We start from the raw sequence: 7,994 nt of genomic DNA, 5'->3' as shown, positions 1-7,994 counted from the left end.
TTAGCCGCAACTCACGCTAATGCACTGCTCCCACAGACTGACTAACAGAGTCCAACTTTCTCAACTGCCCCCCTCCCTTCTCCCTGACGTCCCACTTAACTGGCTCCACCCTCAAACACACACAACGATAACAGACATTACACTGCCTTCCCCTTTATGAAGCACCTCATCCCGAGTGGTAAACAAAAAAAATCTAATCGCCACGGTCTTCGCCTCCGTCTCTGGGGTAGGTCCTGGCCTGAGCCGAGTCCATCTCCAGACGGTTGGACATCCTCGGGGACGTCTGTGGAACACGGATCCTGAAAGAGGATTAAAAGTATTTGTCCTCTTTGCGTGTTCCAAAATTTGAAGACAGATTTAATGTAAGAAAAAACACCTTTGCAAAAATGATTTTTTAATCTAACAGATCTCTGGACATTTAACAGCCTCTAATTCATCACTTAAACAGGTGGGATTCAGAGCGTCGAATGTAGTTCTTCCGCGTGTAGAATCGCTTCTTATAGTTAAAAGACCTCCTCTCTTTTATTTGTAGACAAAACATATCTCTGGGTACTTTTCCATGAGCAGTAGCGAAAACAAGGTCAGGTGGGTGTGTGTTGAGACAAATTCTGTTCAAGGACTAAATGTGTTTTCGCACAAAACCCTGAAAAGGAACTTTTTAGACTAAATAGTATGTCCCAGCTTAAGGTCAAATTATACTGAGTGCAACACTACTCTACCTCTATAAAACATTTCAACATGGTTAATAAAGAATTAAAGTGTTAATAATGTATAACAATGGTTAATATATGAAATTAAGAATTAAAAATGTTATAATATCTATCAGTCCCCCCTTTGGTCTTAAATAAAGCCCAATAACTAAATATTTAAACATTTTTACACAAAGATTCCAGCAGGATTTGCATCATCGCAATGGCAGGTGCAACAGTAGAATAAAAGGGAAAAAAAAACATTCTTTTTAGCAGGAGAGGAGGTCAGTCATATGTCAAAACAATGTGATTCATTAAAAGATTTTTTCAGTAAAATAAGCTTATCATATATGAAGACAATGTGTTGTGATTATGTTAAAGAATTGTGGTGGGGGATCCCAGAAATAGCAAATTGGCATAACAGTCAGTATAAGAAAGAGTGTCATTATGTACGTGCAATTGGAGACGCGATTGAAGACTTGTTGTCGTTTGGGTTAGGGAAGTTTTTGTTGACGTTTGTCAGTTCCGTTTTCGTTCTTGCGTTTGTTTTTTCAAACCGAGTCCTTCAGCTTTGCGATTGGCTGGCAACCTGTTCAGGTTGCACTCCACCTACTGCCCGAAGCCAGTTGGGATAGGCTCCAGTACCCTCACAATCCTTGTGAGGACAAGCGGTCAAGGGAATGGATGGATGGATCCTTCAGCCCACATCAACTGCCAGTGATGCAGGGATTGATCACTGGGATTTGTTTTCCCAAGGTGTGACTCATTCTTTGTGGAACGCCCTGGAAAAGGGACACATTCCTCCTATCTCCATTGGGTAATCCTTAGATCGTCTGGTGGAAACTGGAAGCGGTTGAATGGCCTCTCAGCTGGCACGTCTGGTGCCTCGCTCCTGAAGGTGGGGGTTGAGCAGAAGGCGGACCCCCGGCCGGTCTAATAGGCAAGATGTGGAACCAGGTGCCCCGTGGACTGGACCAGGTTGACCTTTCCATCACCTCATCTGGGCGCAGGACATTTTCATTAGTCACTAATAAACATTTATTCACATCCCTTCTTTTTGAAAGAGCATTTTGGTAGTGTTATTAGTTAGGAGTTAGTAAATGTTAGTAAAGTTCTGTAGGCCTGTCCTGTGGGAAAAAATTCTGTTTGTTGTGACATTCAATTAGGATCCAGCCTTTGGCTGACTTTTAATGACCTGAGCACATTCATAAATGCAAAAAATTAAAATCTTAGCCAGTTCAAATCTGACGAGGCCAATTTTGTTTACAGAATGTAATGATTATTGGAATGTTTTATTATAATATTTATTGTTATAGATATGGCATGAATGTGCTTTCAGACATTAAATAAATGCAACTTTCGCCAACAAATAAAATCAAAAAATAACATCTAACCCCAGGGCCCCAGGGAAAAATAGAAATGGAACATATTCACCTTATTTCCGCCGTCTCTGCCAAAACTTACTCCTTCTCCATGGTCAAGGAAATCCCCAATTGTCCTCCTGTAAAATTCATTCTCACGGACTATCTATAATTATCACATTAAGACTAACTTTTAATTTTATATTTATTTAATTCAACATCGACTGTTTGTGTCCTTCGCGACGATATACCCAGACCGACCAATAATTCCCCCATCTGAAAAAAATCGAATTTTTCAGACTCTAATAATATACAAGTTCTGCAATAAATAAATTTTGCTTGCTTTTTGTTTAAAAAGGGGTAAAATTTTACATTTAACCAGTAAATTCGACAATGCGCCCCAAGCAACTATTCAAATTTCAAAAGAAAATTTGGAAAATATTAAAAGACTAAATTCAATAAGCGTAAAATATAATAATTAAGATTGAAATAAATTTTATCTTATCTTTATTCACATTAGCTGTTTTCAATTTCTGAAACCACACGAAATTTACCTGTATTATCTTTTGTACTATAAAAATATTGTAGCTTAAGCCAATGAATTTTACAAAGAATCTCAGTTTTCAGCCAATATATCAATTATTATTAATACATAAAGTTGCCCTTAATTTTAATATTTTAACATTAAGCTTGCTAGTCCCCCTTTTGTTGATGTTTGTCCAAAAAGCTGACTGTTTTAAAATAGAAAGAGATAAACAAATCAGATCAAATCAAAATAGGCATCAAAAGTTTTAAAATATAATAAATCTGTGTGTATAGAGTGTTGTCAATCAGTTCGTTCTATTTACGTAATGTTTTACTATAAATGTTATCACCTTATATCTGTCAAAAATATAGAGTGCAGTGTAAACAGTCAGTATCACATCATATGGTCTGGTATCACTAACTCAAGGAACCATTGTTGGTGGGGGCGGAGTCACCAGCGTAGTGGAACAGTTTTTTCACAGGACAGTTCGGGACGCAAGAATGCATTAAGGAAGCATTGGAGCAGTTTTTTCATTTAAGACTTTTGCATGTGAGTTCAGGGTGCAGTCATTGTGGAAACTTTCCACCAGGTGGCGCCAGGAACCTCTGCTCTCCATCAGGTGGCAGCCCGAGCAGGTGGAGTCAGGTATATTTTTGTGATGATGGCCGCATCACGGCCCTCGGCTGGTGGTAGCAGTTGCAGTTTCTTTGTTGGTGGGGGTTTTGTTTTGATGAGATCTGTGTCCCGCTTGTATCGGTCCAGTTGACCTTGTTTTGAAATAATGACCCCGACCAATGACCCTCACTCGACTGAAAACATTAAAATCTGCCCCAACAGCATTTAGGTTATAACATGTCAGTAAATATTAAAAAACAAAATCTTCCTTTATTTAAAAAAAAATTCAAAAAATTAAAAAAATAAAAAAATAATAAAAAATAAAAATAATTAAAACAATGAAAGTTTACAATTTTAAATAATTGCTAATTATGTCAATATTTGTTATGGTTTACAATATTTAATTTAATATGTTTTGCATATCTTCATAAATCATATTTAGGATGACTCTAACAATTTACAAATATAATACCGAGTCTATTAATAAGTGTGTAGTTTTCAATTAATATTTCTCAATGGAGGCCGCAGCCCGTAATGTCAGCCTTTGGTCGAACATCAAGGTAGAAATTATTTTAATTACCTAGCACCTCAAATTATGTCAAAATGTGATTCTTCCAGATGGCTTCCCCCATGGAATCCAGTCTTCCAGGACTCGCAAGGCCTGCTCCGAACTCTGAAATGGGACTTCAAATGTCGAATTCAAAGGTTAAATATATACAGGAGAAATTAAAATAATTTTCCTACTTATAAGCATGGGCAAAACCCCCTTTTTAAATTATAATTAACACATTACTTCATCCCCAGGACGGGAGATAAGGAAGTTGTCATCTCCTCCTCATAATGGCTGCCATCGCTTCTGAAAAGATATTTCAAGGTTAAATAATGTTCTCGCGTACGAGAAAAATCACAATTTATAACAAAATATTCCACATTAGTTGCTATTCAAATTATTCGTTTTTAATTAATTATTATTATTATTAAAATAAGAAAAATATGGTTGAAATATGTCATCTAATAACAATCCAAAAAGTTAAATATATATTTTCTTATTAAACTGCAAAAGCAGATTAACAATAGCACAATTAACATCTTTCTTTTATAAAAATATTATAGTACCTTTTCACATTAGTTGATTTGCTCTTGGCATTTTTAATTTGAAAAAGGGTGACACCTGGCGGTCAAAATGAGTCATAGCAACTACAATCTCCAACTGAGTCGCGTCATTAATTTATAAAAGGGTGACACCTGGCGGTCAGCCAGAGTCATAGCAACTACAATCAGTCTTAAAGTTTTTTGTTCAATAAGCGTATGAAATGCATCGAAATTTTACAATATCTTAAAACTATACCTCTCTATGTTATTTGTGTATTAATATTCGTTCGTTTTATATCAAACATAATTTTAAATATGACGTATTTGCACTCGTGAAGCCAGATTAAGTATTCAACATTAGTGCTTAAGAAATTTATATAAGGGGCGTATAAAATCAGTTACGGCAACAATTTATGTAATGTCGTTCAATTATTTAACGCAGACACTTGCGGTTTTAGCATTAGAAATTTTATTAGTAATTTTACCGTCTAATTAATTTATCCCGTTTAGCGTTTATTAACCATTTTCATTTATTTTATTACATAAATTTGTATTATACAGCTGTTTTATTTGCAAAGCAACATTTCAGCATTAATCATTATTTAATACACTTTTCTTAAAGTTACGTCCGGGATTTTCCTCTATATTAAAATACATATAACTCTAATACTTTTTCTAATCCGCGGTCGGCGTTTACGGAAATACAAAGTTAAACTGCCGCCTTTGAAACCATCGAACAGATTACATATCTTATTAGAATAAACCAACCTTTTTCACAATATAATCAAGTCCCGTCGTTCAATATTAATTACATTTTATATCATTATTCGACGGTCAATTATATAACCTAGAAGCTTTAGTCTAGTTTAGCGGAAAATCATTTGATCCTTCAGAATAAAAGCGCATCGTAGCCCCAACTTTATTACTTTATTAAAGTTATATAAATGGTTATAACTTCACAAAAATACCTAAAGCTAGTATTCTAGCATTATTCATCATCTTATCCAAAAATACACAATTATGTCTCGCTTTTGTTCCACTCGAAGAAACCACAGATACAACCCGTACTTCACGTCGAACGCCCGGCGGCGCAAGCCTCAACGTCCTCCATCAATAAAATTAACTTACCGTAGCTTATAACGGCGCCATAAGATTTATTCCACCGCAATCGTACATCCATTTTTATTAGTTCTTCAATTCACGATAGCAACTGCGCATGCGCTCTCAACTTTTTCATAGCGTCATCATATTCTCGCTTAACGGAAACTCATTTGGGTCAAACAATTCTGTTTCGCGTTCAAAAAGAGCGTCCTTAATTTCTATTAATTATTGCTGCCCGTATTTTATATCTTATTATATTATATTATATTATATTATATTATATTATATTATATTATATTATATTATATTATATTATATTATATTATATTATATTATATTGTCGTTAAGTCATATTAATATTTATAAATGCAGTGACGTCTCACTTATAATTAAGAATTAAGAATTAGTCAACACCCTATCTCATCGCGGTCACTTTAAGATTTACCGTGACGTCAGATTTTATACACACACATACGAACAGACATACTGACATGATATGTCGCTTTTTACGACATACCAAAACATATAAAATCCGGATAACTGTTCTTTCCTCAGCTGAACAGTCTTGTCTAAGAATTTTAATAACCGAATATTCAAAGACCTAGCGTTTGATCTAAAAGCGGTGTATCAAATCTGCTTATGTCAAACTGACTTCCACAAGTTGAGCAAATATATCTTGTCTAAGAATATAAATAACCAATTATTCGAAGACCTAGCGATTAATCTTAAAGCGGCGTATTAAATCCGTTTTATGTCAATCTGACTTCCATAAATTGAGCTTGTCCTGATTACATAACAGCAGTCGTACTTCCTGCTGTGTCTATCGCTGACTTTCTTTTATTCAAGGATCATTTCTAATTACCCAAGAATCTACCGTTTGTAAAAACAAAATGCTTTTCAAACTGACTTCCTCTCAACTTAAACACATATACATAGACTTTAAATCAATTATCTACGTACCTATTGTTTGTAAAAACAAAATTGTAAAAACAAAATGCTTCTCAAACTGACTTCCTCTCAACTTAAACAACTTAAACAACTTAAACACATACATAGACTTTAAATCAATTATCTACGTATCTATCGTTTGTAAAAATAAAATTGTAAAAACAAAATGCTTCTCAAACTGACTTCCGAGCGATCGCGTACAATCCAACGTGACAGCATTTTATAAATAATGCTACGTCACCACATGTGTGTATACTTCAAATACCGTGGTAAAATCCGAAATCTGGGACTTCGCGTCCAACCAAACGACTTCAAAATTTATCACTATTTTTCTTACATAAATTCCATCTTCAATATAATTTTGCAAGATGAATTTACTAGCCGCAGCGTTCTCAAACAGACAGAACTCCTAAAACGTGGATAAAGTGTCCACTTACCGTGATTAATGTGGCCGGGAGCTCTATTCGTCTGTGAACGCCCCGCTGCAAAACGTCGCTCTACGTCGGGGTGCACCATTTTGAAAGAGGATTAAAAGTATTTGTCCTCTTTGCGTGTTCCAAAATTTGAAGACAGATTTAATGTAAGAAAAAACACCTTTGCAAAAATGATTTTTTAATCTAACAGAGATCTCTGGACATTTAACAGCCTCTAAATCATCACTTAAACAGGTGGGATTCAGAGCGTCGAATGTAGTTCTTCCGCGTGTAGAATTGCTTCTTATAGTTAAAAGACCTCCTCTCTTTTATTTGTAGACAAAACATATCTCTGGGTACTTTTCCATGAGCAGTAGCGAAAACAAGGTCAGGTGTGTGTGTGTTGAGACAAATTCTGTTCAAGGACTAAATGTGTTTTCGCACAAAACGCTGAGAAGGAACTTTTTAGACTAAATAGTATGTCCCAGCTTAAGGTCAAATTATACTGAGTGCAACACTACTCTACCTCTATAAAACATTTCAACATGGTTAATAAAGAATTAAAGTGTTAATAATGTATAACAATGGTTAATATATGAAATAAAGAATTAAAAATGTTATATTATCTATCAATCCCCTGCCTGTCCCAAAACGTTGGGCGAAGCAGGCCCCGTCTCAAAAACGGGAACAACAGTGCCCCGGTATAGAACCAGACGTTTTTTGTTTGTCTCTTTTTCTTTCTTTTTTTGTATGTACGTGAGAATGTGCGTGTGTATGTGTGTGTGCATATATGCGTGCGTGTGAGTGTGTGCTCATTAATTCACCTAAAACCTATTAACAATCCCATACCGTTCACCTAAACCAAATACTTCAGAATCCAGCTAGAGTCGTGAAGACAAAAGAAACAAAAGTGAAATCCAGTACCGACCAGACATCACCTACTACCCATCGGGTTACTAACCAGAATCTTTCATCAACCAAAGAAACATCTAAATTCCAACAAATTAGGGAGACCTCAAGAGACCAAAGGAAAGACTGAGGAAAGGAAGGAAGGATAGATGAAGCAGAGTGAGATCCACAGACATCAGCCTCCACCGATTCAACGACCAGAGGAAGAAGCAGATTGTGTTTGAATTTCGGTAGATGCTGGTGTGCTGGATCTGGCATGCATTAAAACCTCCACCAAAGAGGGGAGCCGTTGACCCCGGCCAGGACAGAGCAAGCACAACCCCCAGGTCCCCCCAGGCCA

General features: G+C 35.9%; 1 protein-coding gene across 1 annotated transcript in view; it reads right to left on the bottom strand.

Annotated features, from left to right (window-relative positions):
* Window positions 1-46, bottom strand: part of pdrg1 (p53 and DNA-damage regulated 1) — a 10,289-nt gene extending 10,243 nt beyond the window's left edge. The window contains exon 1 of the mRNA XM_077562826.1: window positions 1-46. This exon is cut by the window's left edge and continues 923 nt beyond it. The gene's annotated coding sequence lies outside the window, so the exon portion shown is untranslated.
* Between the last annotated feature and the right edge of the window lie 7,948 nt (window positions 47-7,994).

This window comes from Vanacampus margaritifer, chromosome 4, assembly GCF_051991255.1.
Source record: "Vanacampus margaritifer isolate UIUO_Vmar chromosome 4, RoL_Vmar_1.0, whole genome shotgun sequence".
NCBI classification, from domain to species: domain Eukaryota; kingdom Metazoa; phylum Chordata; class Actinopteri; order Syngnathiformes; family Syngnathidae; genus Vanacampus; species Vanacampus margaritifer.
This window is presented reverse-complemented; position numbering and strand designations above follow the sequence as displayed.